Source organism: Colletes latitarsis, chromosome 10 (genome assembly GCF_051014445.1).
Source record: "Colletes latitarsis isolate SP2378_abdomen chromosome 10, iyColLati1, whole genome shotgun sequence".
Taxonomy (NCBI): Eukaryota; Metazoa; Arthropoda; class Insecta; order Hymenoptera; family Colletidae; genus Colletes; species Colletes latitarsis.
The window spans coordinates 29,114,905-29,128,971 of record NC_135143.1 but is presented as its reverse complement, the minus strand read 5'-3'; the positions used below and the strand labels follow the sequence as shown (position 1 = coordinate 29,128,971).

Genomic DNA, 14,067 nt, shown 5'->3' with positions numbered 1-14,067 from the left:
TCGAGGGAGTACGCCACAACCGCCGAGGGACTTCTAATTCTAAGTTAATTAGTCTTAAGCTTCGTCGCGAATCTTAAAATTAACGTCGAAGATATCTTTATTGTACATATTTTCGCGTTTTACCAAGCAATTATTCAATAAGTAGCTTCTCTCGCTCGTTCCCTCGTTCCTAGCTTCGGTCACCGCTGTTTCATAGATTGAAACATGTGATCGGCCGTGTATCTGGTCCGAAAGATCTAATCGCCTTCCCTTGGTAAGCTTGGTTGAGGGAAAACGGCACTTCGCTGGAAGGTGTGGAGTTTCCGTATTCTGCGGAAACGCATACCTTCCAGCGGAAGTCGACTCCGTCTCAGGTACTCTCTCTTTGTCAGACAGCCTAAGTCGGGTCCTTCGGGCTCCCGGCGGGTTGCGTTGGAGAAATGGAGACCTCGATTCGGAGTTGCAGTTCTCTGTTTTCTTGTTGAGATCGAGTTAGCAAGGGCAGTAGGTTCGATCCTCGGATCCGCTGCACGGTACAGCATCGCGTCGCGTCGCGTCGCGTATCCCACGATTTAGCTTCATCCCTCTTTTTAACCACATAATTGCTTGGTACAACTAACATCCAAGGAACTTTGTTTCCTTCTATCGTCCGAATTTTAGCTTCAACTTGACTAGACTCGAGCTTCGACGTTAATTTTAAGTCCCTATTGTATGCGCCTCCCAATATTGCCAAGTAATTATTTAACAAGTAGCTTCTCTCGACTCGTTCTCTCGTTTCTTGCTTCGGTCACCACTGTTTCGTCGAACGAGACATGTGATCGGCCGTCCAGTTTGTCCGAAAGATCTAGTCGCCTGCCAATGATAGATCGATCTCTAGAAATAGAAATCAATCTACCAAGGGCAGTGTCGATTCGATCCGAAGATCTGCTGCACGGTTCAGCATCGCGTCGCGTCGCGTCTCCAACAATTTAGCTTCATCCCTTTTTAAACAAAATAATTACTTGGTATTTAGACTTAAGTCTTTAGTGTAGCCGCGTGTCCTGCCAAGTAATTATGTAACAAGTAGCTTCTCCTTCACTCGTCTCCCGTCCCCTCCGATCACCACTGCTTCCATGTAGAAAGCAAGTGATCGGCCGATTAGCTGGTCCGAAGGGTCAGTTGCCGTCCTCTAGCGAGACGATCCAAGGGAAAGGGTATTTCGGCCTTAGAGGGGATCAGGGACTGTTCCTGTCTACGGTAGCCCCGACTCAGGATCCCTCTCTCTGTCAGACATCCCGAGTTGGGTCCATTTGGCTCCCAACAGGCTGCTTGGGGGAAATGGGGAACCTGTGTCGGGTGCGTCGATTCCCTTACCCTTCGATCGGACTTGCCAAGAGGCAACGAGCTGACCTTTTTGACCTCGCTATTCGGTTCGCGTCTCTCGTTCCTTGCACTATTGCATGGTGCATCGCGTCGTATCGCGTCGTGTCGCCCACGATTTAGCTTCGTCCCTCTTTCAAACAAAATAATTACTTGGCATGGCTAATCTAGTTTCTAAGGATGTAAAAGGGAGATCGATGGAACTTGGATTCCATCCATCTCCCTTCGGGTCTCCACTCGCAGCAACCTCCACGTGGTGAGACCTGGTAATTGGTGTCACCCACGATAGAAAAGTTATTCTTCGTGGGTGACACCGAGCTAATGGCTGCGAATTTAGAATTGTTTCTCGATATATAAACGAATTTAGAATTATAGTTAGGCAGGTGTTTGGTTAGCCATCATGTTAGGCAAGTTATTTTTATTTGAAGAGAAATTCTTTTGAAAATTCTTTCAACTCTCTGCGTTGGTTGTGCATCTTACATTAGTTGCACTTTCGTTTGTTTCTTCTTCGACCAAGGTTCGTTGGTCACGAGAGATCTTTATTAATGGAGGGTGGTTGGGTCTCCATTCGCAGCAACCTCCTCGTGGTGAGACCTGGGTAATATTATTTAGCGTTTAATTAATAATCGTATCACTCTTAGCTGGGTAATGCAATTATTAATTAAAAACTAAATGATATTAGCAAATTGGCTGCGATCCGCCTTGCATAGGTCATCATAAATATAGAGCTTCTTCGCTAGGTTAGTTTTGATTCTCATTGATTCATCAAAGATTCTAGAATATTGTCAGAGATGAGGTATACGAGTAGATCTTCCACACAATGTATTTTTTCAGCTCATTTTTATTATTACCCATTACCCATTACCATTTTCGTGCCATTTGCAACATTACCAACAGTTTAGAAATGAATTTCAATACCTACATAGTCAACTCATATGTATTTACGCAACTACAGCTGTTTGCCCATCAATACTAATTCAGTGAATAGTTTCTCATCTGACTGCCACCTATGAGAAGAGGTCGCTAAAATCACCTCCGAATTTTCAGGTCGGTATGGCAGTCAGATTGGGGCACGAAAGGCCATAAGGTGAAAAGTCCACTCGTATACCTCGTCTGTGATCTAACTTTGATTGCTTCCGAAATAATTAAATTCGTTTAATATTTAGTTTTAATTCCAAACACTGAACCGATAACGTAGGAATTGACACGGAAATGTGTGTCTTTTTTACTGACTGTCGGTAAAATAAATTGTTTGCAAAATTAGATTGGTAACTGATAATTATTCGCGGAATACAAATAAATTGCCACACGGTTTGCAATTTATTTAACACTAGATTTACGGAAGTCGTCAATCTGACGGATGTCAGTTCCATATTTAAAATTGCAGAGCGTGTAAATCTTATTTTTTAACAACTTACGTTGAATTTATTCGATACAATGACATGAATACATATTCTAATTAAAAGAAAAATCGTATTTTAAGGTAATCGTCAGCGATTAATGCCCGTAAATCTAGTATGCTTCCTTTAGAACATTTTTAAAAGTATACGAGTTGAAAAGAAAAATGAAGATCACACTAAATTCAATCTCAGAGTAAACTTAAGTCTTGTGTACTACGTACTGTATAAGATGGACTTCTGTTACAATTCTCATTATAATTCTGTTTTATAACGAAGAAAATCTGTTTAATACTAGTTCGAAAAAGTATTGTACATATTACTTCCGAGATAATATTGAGAAAAATAAAAATATTAAACGGTTAAATTCGTCCGCGGAACTATTACGTAGATTATGTTAATCGATGAATTGTCACGTAATGTTAGCTATTAACCTCATGTATATTCACACATTATATGTCATCACGACCTCTCGTAACCTCTCATCGTTGGCTTTTTCTGAGGTAATAAATTAACCTTACATTCTTGTGCAGTATCACTTCGGTTCAAGGCCAAATTTTTTCCCCAAAGCGCATCATCATCTCAGTTATTGCATTTTTTACTCAATATCCTTTGACACGTGTCTCATCGAACTTCGTCGTTCAATGAAACTTAACGTCTCATTTTACTCTCGATTAACAAAATGAAACAAAGCCAGTAAAAGGAGCAGTAACAAAATTTAACAATAGGTTTACGGACACTCGTTGTGCATATTTCTATTGTAATTCGCTCTGTTAACAGTTACATTAAAATGCAATTTTTCTTTTAATTAGAGTGCATATTCATATCATTACATCAATTAAATCCAACATAAATTGTTAATAAATAACTTTTATGAGTTCTGTAACGTTAGGTTTAGAATTTTAATGCGTCAAATTTACGTATTCCGTAAACCTAGTGTTAAGAACAGAAAATTTGGAAAAAATATACAATAAGCAACTTTTATACGTTCTCATTTTCAACATTTATTCGAGGCAATTCCAGCCTCTTAATTGGAGGTTATGTCGTACGATGACCGACCCGTACGGATCATGCGTCAAATTTGAGAGGTCTTCATAGAAAACACTATGAAGTCTGAAAAATTTCACCACCTTCTCGAATTTTTTTCTCGAAAGTGAGTAGGAATTCCTGGGTATGTCTAATGACCAAAAATGATTGTAATTAACCCCTGTAACTAAATATAATTTTTTTAGTATGATTTCAAATTTTTTAATTTCGTCTAAAAATTTCACCATCTTCTCGAATTTTTTTCTCGAAAGTGGATAGTATTTCGAGGGTATGACTCATGACCAAAAATGATTGTAATTGATGCCTGCAGCCGAAAATAATTTTTCCAGAACGATTTGGAATTTTTTAATTTTATCAAAAATTTTCACCACCTAATCGAATTTTTTTCTCGAAAGTGGATAGGATTTCGAGGATATGACTCATGACCAAAAATGATTGTAATTGGCCCCTGCAACCGAAAATAATTTTTCCAGAACGATTTGGAATTTTTTAATTTTATCGAAAATTTTCACCACCTTCTCGAATTGTTTTCTCGAAAGTGAGTAGGAATTCGAGGGTATGTGTAATGACTAAAAATGTTTGTAATTGCCCCTGCAATCGAAAATAATTTTTCCAGAACGATTCGAAATTTTTTAATTTTGTCGAATAATTTCAGCATCTTCTCGAATTTTTTTCTCAAAAGTGGGTAGGAATTCGGGGGTACGTATAATGACCAAAAATGATTGTAATTAACCCCTGCAATCGAAAATAATTTTTCCAGAACGATTTGAAATTTTTGAATTTATTTGTTAATAACTTTTTAACGAAGCCTCAGTCAAGAAATTGATATTCTTGATTTTCGTCTTACTTTGGCCTCTAGAATCTCCCATTAAAATTTTTCCCGGGGCTGGCCTAACACCCTGTATATGTTAAGAACAGAAAATTTGGAAAAAATATACAATAAGCAACTTTTATACGTTCTCATTTTCAACATTTATTCGAGGCAATTCCAGCTTCTTAATTGGAGGTTATGTCGTACGATGACCGACCCGTACGGATCGTGCGGCGAATTTGAGAGGTCTTCGCAAAGAACTCTATGAAGTATGCAAGAGAAAGATCCACGCTACCCCTTCCTACAGAGCGTGGCTGCACCTGTGCCCGCGGAACGCTCGGCACCTTTCGTAAAGGACACATGGACATCGCTTACCGATTCATAGATCCCCCACTTTCCCGCTGACTGTGTTAGTCTTGATCTTGATTTCCCAAAGGGAACAGCGGCCACGGCAGTCGTGTGTTCGACGGTGCGACGATCGGACTTCGGTTAGATTTGGCTCGCGCGGAAATGCGTCTCGGTTCGCTGTCATGACATACATCCGCGTGGCCATTTACGGATTCGACGTTCGATCGTTAGGAATCTTCGAACGGGCAGTCCGTTTCGAGCGACCGCCGCGGTGTCAACCGATAGTCTTCGAGTGCAGCCGGGATATAGGACATCGTGGACGATAACACCTCGCGATCGGTATAAACACGCCGCGTTCCGACTCGCGCGCCGATAGAACGCCGGCGGACTCGTAATACGCGAGGAAAGGTGTTAGGCTACCGAGACTGGGAATCACGCACAAAGTGCTCGGTGAAGAAGTCGAGAAAGTTGCACTCGCGACGAGAAACATTTCAGAGATAAAGAGAAAAAAATAGAAGATACTAGGACGCGGACCTCGTGCCGGCACTGTCGCGTATTTTACGGTTGCGTTTCGACGCAGGACCGGCGTCGAACTAACGACTCGTCGCGAAGTGTTGTGTTGTGAATGAACGTTGGGACCAACGGTCGATATCGATTTCCGCGATATTTGAAAACGTTCGAGTTGTCCGCTGAGGAAAAGGGATCGATCTTTGTGCAGCTTACACTCGATAATTGAAGGATAATCTGCGGCGAGGTAATGTTTTACGAGCTTTGTTTTGATTTGTTGTATGGGGTCGGTAATAGCATTCGCACGCAAAGCAATCTTACTGGAATGCAATTAATCATGTGAACAATCCAAGTAATTATGTACTAATAGCCTATCAGAGTAATCGGAGATTCTTGAGATGATTAATAACGTTTATATTGCTACTGTAGAAATGTTATTTTTATACAGAGTGTTCGGGCAAACCTGGGAAAAATTTTAATGTGGGATTCTATAGGCCAAAATAACATGAAAATAAGATGAAGCTTCGTTAAAAAGTTATTAACGTTTAAAGTTCCGACAGTACTGAATTTTTTTCTCGAAAATGCGCAAGATTTCGGGGGTATGTCTATTCATCAAAAATGATTATATTTGACCACCCTAGCTAAATATAATTTTTTTAGAATGATTTGGAATTTTTTAATTTTATCGAAAAATTTCACTACCTTCTCGAATTTTTTTCTCGAAAGTGGATAGGATTTTGATGGTATGTATAATGACCAAAAATGATTGTAATTAACCCCTGTAACTAAATATAATTTTTTTAGTACGATTCGAAATTTTTTAATTTTGTCGAAAAATTTCACTACCTTCTCGAATTTTTTTCTCGAAAGTCGGTAGGAATTCCAGGATATGTCTAATGACCAAAAATGATTGTAATTAACCCCTGTAACTAAATATAATTTTTTTAGTATGATTTGAAATTTTTTAATTTTGTCGAAAAATTTCACTACCTTCTCGAATTTTTTTCTCGAAAGTGGATAGGATTTTGATGGTATGTATAATGACCAAAAATGATTGTAATTAACCCCTGAAACTAAACATAATTTTTTTAGTATGATTTGAAATTTTTTAATTTTGTCGAAAAATTTCACTACCTTCTCGAATTTTTTTCTCGAAAGTCGGTAGGAATTCCAGGATATGTCTAATGACCAAAAATGATTGTAATTAACCCCTGTAACTAAATATAATTTTTTTAGTATGATTTCAAATTTTTTAATTTCGTCTAAAAATTTCACCATCTTCTCGAATTTTTTTCTCGAAAGTGGGTAGGAATTCCAGGATATGTCCAATGACCAAAAATGATTGTAATTAACCCCTGTAACTAAATATAATTTTTTTAGTATGATTTGAAATTTTTTAATTTCGTCTAAAAATTTCACCATCTTCTCGAATTTTTTTCTCGAAAGTGGATAGGATTTTGATGGTATGTGTAATGACCAAAAATGATTGTAATTAACTCCTGTAACTAAATATAATTTTTTTAGTATGATTTGAAATTTTTTAATTTTGTCTAAAAATTTCACCAACTTCTCGAATTTTTTTCTCGAAAGTGGATAGGATTTTGATGGTATGTGTAATGACCAAAAATGATTGTAATTAACCCCTGTAACTAAATATAATTTTTTTAGTATGATTTGAAATTTTTTAATTTCGTCTAAAAATTTCATCATCTTCTCGAATTTTTTTCTCGAAAGTGGATAGGATTTCGGAAGTATGTGTATTCACCAAAAATGATTGTAATTGACCCTCGCAACCGAAAATAATTTTTCCAGAACGATTTGAAATTTTCGAATTTAATTGTTAATAACTTCTTAACAAAGCCTCAGTCAAGAAATTTATGTTCTTGATTTTCGTCTTATTTTGGCCTCTAGAATCCCCCATTAAAATTTTTCCCAGGGGTGGCCGAACACCCTGTATATTGGGGGAGACTTTCATTACCATTGTGATAAAATCATAAAGGAACTTGATCCCCAAAGAACTAAATTATTGTTCTTTGAAAGAATTTTTGTTTGACAAGTTACTAACTTTTGTAAACGTTCATATAAAATTAAATTATCAAAGAAGAATGTTTTGAACCTTCGGTCGAATTCTTATTGAAAATTTCTTTTCTTTGGGTTTGATATTTATTCAGATTTGCTCTATTAATTTTTATTTGAAATTCCTTCGTTCAGCCCATGCGTTCCTTCTTCTTTCATTGCAAATTTATATTCGGTTTTTACTGCTCGAAATCTAATCAATTATAGAGTTAATTAAACTTTCAGACTTTACAATATGAAAATTCCCGTGACCATGTAACTTCCGAATTTACAATATTAAATAATTTTCGTGGAAACAAAAACAATTTTTGCGTTCTCTCGGAGGTGTGAAGATTCCTTTCAAGTTTCACCTCTAATCCATTTTCTTTCGTATTTTGGAATCTAACTTCAGCTGCGAAATCGTTTTGCAATTCAATCGACTATTTTTGTAATGTAAAACAAGTCCTGAGTTACGATGGTCGTAAAATATAATACGTCTTTAATTAAAACGTCGTCGACTTTGCATTTTAGATCATCATCATCAACTAAGAAATAAAATAAATGCCTTATTTAACATCGTGATAAAGGAACTAGATAATTAAATAATCATCACTGTAAATCTATTTTAATTCGTAATTTATTTCGTAATTTTATCTATCGATATAAATATTTTTTAATATTCACACGGATTATGTTTATGAATTTCTGCGTGATTTTTCCTTCGTTACATCGTTACATGCATTTAACGAGTAAATGCTAAGTCCGTTTATTAAGTAAGGCGGCAGCTGATGTGAGATCATTGCTATGAATTTTTAAATCTATTAAGCCCCTAAACCATTTGACATTGAACCGATTTATCAATGATAACATCGAGTATGTTTTTTTCTAATTTAAATATTATTTTCATTTCAAATATAAATCGCTGCATAGCCAATACTAATTTATATTTAGCATTATTCATTCTATATATTTTTACGAACGTTGCATAAATATTTATATAAACTTTTACATCAATATGATGTTGCACAAGGTGAATTAATCAATTTCTTACACTTGTAAAATTAAATATTCGACCTTAGACTTTGAAACTTGGGATTTTTTACTTTCAATAGTGTTAAATTCACTTTTCTGTAACTTAAATACAAAATTATTTTGTCTCCCAATATTGTAACTTTTCATCTATGAAAAATACGTGATATTAAAATAAAATTTTAACCAATCAATTATTGCGTTTAAACAAGATAAAATTAATCTTGAAAATTTAAAAAAGATTGGGAAAAATAATTTTAATCGAACCATTGGTATAAAAAATAATCAAAGTAAATTAAAATGCGTTGTTCAACCGGTATTTCTGTCCAACGGAATCCTAAAATATCGAACGGTCCGAGTCAAGGTTAACCCTGACAAAAAATAGATCAACTCTGCTAAGTAGCTTCCAGTTGTTTAAAATTAACGAAACAAGTTTTCGATTATCAACAAAATTTCTTAAAACGACATTTATCATTTTCGTGGCTTTTCGTTAATGGTATTATGGCAAGTTTAGTCGATGGATGGGACCATAATCTCTGCAGGAACATTAGGAAGCGTTGCGTAATAGAAGAAACGAGGAAGAGAGCACTTAACATGCCACCTAATTCATGGTACATAAAGGAGGAGACTGCGAATATAGAGAATCGTGAAGATTCAGAAGGAAACTGATGGCTCAATCCATTCTCTCCCTATAGCGATCGATACGGTTTCCTACATGACGACATAATTTATAGAACATCAGCGAAAGTTGTATCATAAAAGAAACAAGGAATTAAATTTATTTATTTAACGTTCGATGGTTTAAAATGCGTAACTGTGTTCAATCTGGGGAAAGTTACGCAATCGTCGTGTAACGATACTTATTTACGTTTAGACATTATTCAGTTATATTTTGCTGATGGACGCCGGACGCTTGCGAAATGTACAACAGAAAATTGATGACTTGGAAATACTTTTCAGTCGCGAGGTATCATACTGCAACGTGAAATGTGCAAAGTTTAATTTTATTCTGGACGCGACATCCAGAGATCAAATAAAAATTTTTAATATATAATTATCAAGTTTAATTTAATTAGTTTCAATTTAATTAGTTTTCAGTTCACTAAGGGTTCTTTTAATAACATATTAGTAACATATAATTTAAAAGAGTCTCTGCACATTGTTTCTAAATTATTTAATACAACTTTAATGTCGTACTGCGAAGAACAGTAAAGAATGCTCCTAAGCGATGTTCTCTGATGTGAGAGAAATCCATCTTTTCGCTCATGAATTGCATTTTCTTGATAGCAATGCTCCCCGGATGAAGCACAATAATTACGGATGAGGAGAAAGCTTCAAAATAATTTCGATTAGATTAATATTGTGAAATTCTGAACTGGGTAGAATAAACCGAACTACAACCAATGGTCGACATGTTTCTATATTAAACTATAACTGTGTTACTTTTATCAATCTTGTTTTAAATATGGAAAGTAATATTCTCTACGAAAATGTGTACTGTTTGACGAAGAATGAAAGGTAGATGGCGATGATGGTGGTTTTGAAGGTTATGTCGTGCTGAAATTAGGTTATAACGTCATCGTTAAAACATTCTAAAGGGTTATTATATGAAATTGACGTGTATATTACACACAGTGTTGATAAATAATAATTATGGTGGAGGAGAATGCTTTTAAATAATTTTGGTTAGTTTAATACTGTAAAATTCTAAACTGGATGGAATAAACCAAACTACAACCAATGGTCGAAATGTTTTTATGTTGAACTATACCTGTGTTACTTTTATCAATCTTGTTTGAAATATGGAAAGTAATATTTTCTACGAAAATGTGTACTGTTTGACGAAGAATGAAAGGTAGATGGCGATGATGGTGGTTTTGAAGGTTATGTCGTGCTGAAATTAGGTTATAACGTCATCGTTAAAACTTTCCAAAGGGTCATTATGTGAAATTGCTGTGTATATTACACACAGTGTTGATAAATAATAATTATGGTGGAGGAGAATGCTTTTAAATAATTTTGGTTAGTTTAATACTGTAAAATTCTAAACTGGATGGAATAAACCAAACTACAACCAATGGTCGAAATGTTTTTATGTTGAACTATACCTGTGTTACTTTTATCAATCTTGTTTGAAATATGGAAAGTAATATTCTCTACGAAAATGTGTATTGTTTGACGAAGAATGAAAGGTAGATGGTGGTTTTGGAGGTTATGTCGTGCTAAAATTAGGTAATAACGTCATCGTTAAAACTTTCCAAAGATTCATTAGGTGAAATTGCCGCATATATTATACACAGTGTTGATAAATAATAATTCTGAAGAAGGAGAATGCTTTTAAATAATATTGGTTAGATTAGTATGTACATGGAAGGTATATTTTTTTCGAAAATGTGAACTGTCTGACGAAGAATGAAAGGTAGATGGCGATGATGGTGGTTTTGAAGGTTATGTCGTGCTAAAATTAGGTAATAACATCGTTAAAACTTTCCAAAGGGTTATTACGTAAAATTGCGTGTATATTATTTGCATTGTAGATAAATAATAATTCTGAAGAAGGAGAATGCTTTTAAATAATATTGGTTAGATTAGTATGTACATGGAAGGTATATTTTCTTCGAAAATATGAATTCTCTGACAAAAAATGGAAGGTAGATGGCGATGATGGTGGTTTTGAAGGTTATGTCGTACCAAAATTAGGTAATATCATCGTTAAAACTTTCCAAAGAGTCATTATGTGAAATTGCCGCATATATTATACGCATTGTTGATAAATAATAATTCTGAAGAAGGAGAATGCTTTTAAATAATATTGGTTAGATTAGTATGTACATGGAAGGTATATTTTCTTCGAAAATATGAGTTGTCTGAAGAATGAAAGGTTGATGTTGGCGATAGTGTTTTGAAGGTTATGTCGTGCTGGAATGAAGCAATAACATCACCGTTAAACATAAGTCATCGTTAAGACTTTCCTAAGGGACATTACGTGAAACTGCAGTGTCGATAAATAATAGAAAAATCTCTTTAACTTCGACTTTATGCATCGAAACGTTCGAGAGAAGGTCTTTTATAATAAACGCAACAGAGTTATACGATGCCTTATTTCTTCGGTTAATGTTTTCGCAGATAAACAAGTAGCAATTACTAGTTTATTGCTTGGGTTTACAACTTGCAGCAGAATTCTTGGAAAAATTTATTTACATATGCAAACGTTTAATAAGGAGATCAAATAACGTATGAGTGAATTAGTTATCAAGGAATTAATTTATTAGCGTTGTGTGGCAGAATTTTTATGTAATTTCAACCATTCGAATAACTTCGTTACTCAACCAATAATCTTCCTCGTGAATTTAGGGATCCTCTCGTTTTAGCACGGCGAGAAGATGGATCTGAGAATTTTTTTTTCAGTGAAAGTATACGCCGCACCTTTCTCAAATTTTACACATGATCTTGTTGATTACTTAACAAGGCTCAAGAATTCTTATAACCAGGAAATCGACATACAATCGTACTTCTGGTCTGAAGCCATCAATTAAATCATAAACTGTATAAGATTCTTGGAATACCTTATTTTTATGGAAAGTTTATCTCAGTCAATAAATGCCTCTTTTAATGTAAGAAAATTGTGCAATTATATTCCTTGAATTTTCGCGGTTTTCTACTTTCTATCCCCATAAATTTATTTATTAATTACTTTCCAACCATTCAATTTGCCCCAGAGGTTACCTTCGAATTTTAATATTCGATAAATAAACAAGGAAAAACAAATACGACGTCTCTAAATTTCATAAAAATTCCTCTGCAAAAGTTGAGAAACCACTCCCCGGAGATCCCACCTTAATATTTCGTAAAATCTACAAACTCGTTCGTTTTGTTACCAATGTTTCGACAATTTTTTTTTTTTTACCAGTTTCGCGGGCGTTTTAATTAATTTCCGGTGTCGTCGAGCGTCAGACTCGACGAGCACGTGCCTTCCTAAACCCGTTCCGCGGCGTTTTACTTTCTTCCTGTGACGCGATCCACGAAAGTGACGCAAAAATGAGTCGCGAGACGCGGTCAAAAACTGATCAAGAGAGATGCTGCGATCCGACCGTTCGACGCGAATTTCTCCGGGCGAATTTACTTTCTACACTCGCCTATTTTCGTTGCCTATTGCTCGCGCGGATCTACCAAGTCGTGAAACGTCTTTCTTACTCCATATACAGGGTGTTCGGCCAACCCTGGGAAAAATTTTAATGAGGGATCCTAAAGACCAAAATAAGACGAAAATCAAGAATGCCAATTTGTCAATGGAGGCTTCGTTAAAAAGTTATTAACAATTAAATTCAACAATTTCAAATCATCCTGGAAAAATTATTTTCGGTTGCAGGGATCAATTATAAGCATTTTTGGTGAATACACATACCCCCGAAATCCTACGCAGTTTCGAGAAAAAAATTCGAGTAGATACAGAAATTTTTAGACGAAATTAAAAAATTTCAAATCATACTAAAAAAATTATATTTAGTTACAGAGGTTAATTACAATCATTTTTTGTCATTATACATACCCCCGAAATTCTACGTACTTTCGAGAAAAAAATTCGATTAGGTGGTGAAATTTTTCGACAAAATTAACAAATTTCAAATCGGTTTGGAAAAATTATTTTTAAGAAAAATTGACAGGGGGTAGGTGCCTAAATTTTTCGGCGAAATTGAAAAGTTTCAAATCATTCTGGAAAAAATATTTTTGGTTGTAGGGGTCAATTACAATTATTTTTGGTCATTATACATACCCCTGAAATCCTACCCCATTTCTAGAAAAAAATTCCAGAAGGTGTGAAATTTTTCGACGGAAAAAAAAAATTTCAAATCGTTCTGAAAAAAATATTGTTAGCTGTAGGGTTCGATTACAATCATTTTTGGTGAATAGACATATCCTCGAAATCCTGCGGGTTTTTGAGAAAAAAATTCGATTACACATTGAAATTTTTTGGCGAAATTCAATAGTTTCAAATCGTTCTGGAAAAATTATTTTCGGTTGCAGGGATCAATTACAATCATTTTTGGTGAATACACATATCCCCAAAATCCTACGCAGTTTCGAGAAAAACATTCGAGTAGATACAGAAATTTTTAGATGAAATTAAAAAATTTCAAATCATACTAAAAAAATTATATTTAGTTACAGAGGTTAATTACAATCATTTTTGGTCATTATACATACCCCTGAAATCCTACCCCATTTCTAGAAAAAAATTCCAGAAGGTGTGAAATTTTTCGACGGAAAAAAAAAATTTCAAATCGTTCTGAAAAAAATATTGTTAGCTGTAGGGGTCGATTACAATCATTTTTGGTGAATAGACATATCCTCGAAATCCTGCGGGTTTTTGAGAAAAAAATTCCATTACACATTGAAATTTTTTGGCGAAATTCAATAGTTTCAAATCGTTCTGGAAAAATTATTTTCGGTTGCAGGGATCAATTACAATCATTTTTGGTGAATACACATACCCCCGAAATCCTACGCAGTTTCGAGAAAAAAATTCGAGTAGAT

General features: G+C 35.1%; 1 protein-coding gene across 1 annotated transcript in view; it reads left to right on the top strand.

The window, feature by feature from the left end:
- Nucleotides 1-5,014: 5,014 nt before the first annotated feature.
- The window catches only part of LOC143346837 (ABC transporter G family member 20), a 30,758-nt gene continuing 21,705 nt past the window's right edge, over nucleotides 5,015-14,067 (top strand). The window contains exon 1 of the mRNA XM_076775352.1: nucleotides 5,015-5,695. The gene's annotated coding sequence lies outside the window, so the exon portion shown is untranslated. The remainder of the gene's footprint in view (nucleotides 5,696-14,067) is intronic.